We start from the raw sequence: 967 nt of genomic DNA, 5'->3' as shown, positions 1-967 counted from the left end.
GGGGTGGGATCTAGTAGCCTGTCGGGTTTGTCGAGGGTGCTCGCGTCGTGGGGGCACAAGTGATTGCAGTTCGTCAGAGCATTCACCACTAAAATACTTGTAGAAAAGGCAGAGGGATGCAACATTTCGTCGATGGGACAGAGGCTGAAGCTTAGATGCCAGTTCAGGGCCTATCAGGTTTGCGACTCTCTTTTGAACCTTGTCAAGGAGCGAGAGACTAGTAGCAGATGCACCAGCCCAGATGTGGCAGCAATACTCCATACATGGGCGAATGGTGGCCTTATAGAAGTACAGGATACTTTCGGGTGTTAGTAGTTTTCTAGCACGGTAGAGAGAGCCTACCTTTCTTGCAGCGGCCCTGGCAATGCCTTCAATGTAATTGTTCCAACTCATGTTTCCTGTGAACGTTAGGCCAAGGAGTTTGAAAGATGGACTCTCAGATAAAGAGTCGTTGGCCATTGCTATGGGTGGTAGAGAGGGTTTCTTGTAATTATTGAATGAAACTAGTTTAGTCTTGGCAGCATTGAACGCGACCAACCACTTTTGTCCCCATTCCACTACAGATTGGAGGTCTTCCTCTAGTGTTTCTGCCATTTCTTTAGAAATGTGTTCATTCGTCTTCCTGTCGTGTCTGCCATAGAGTGTAGTGCCATCAGCATATATACCCATCTCAGAGGCAATGTTGTCGGGGAGGTCATTTATGAATATCAGGAACAATAGAGGTCCAAGGATAGAACCCTGGGGCACTTCCGCATTTATATCATATTGTTTAGATGTGCGACCGTCGAGGACTACCTGGATTTTTCTCTTATCTAAGAAGGATTTAATTATGTTAAGTATTCTACCAGTGATACCGTATGATCTGATTTTACTGAGGAGACCCTCATGCCATACCCTGTCAAAAGCCTTAGATATATCTAGAGCTACCGCTCTGCCTTCCCCCGCTTTGTCCAGTGAATGGTATATA

The sequence above is a fragment of the Euprymna scolopes genome, chromosome 27 (assembly GCF_053919585.1).
Source record: "Euprymna scolopes isolate OS-2025 chromosome 27, ASM5391958v1, whole genome shotgun sequence".
Lineage (NCBI taxonomy): Eukaryota > Metazoa > Mollusca > Cephalopoda > Sepiida > Sepiolidae > Euprymna > Euprymna scolopes.
The sequence above is the reverse complement of the archived record's forward strand: the minus strand, read 5'-3'. Positions refer to the sequence as shown.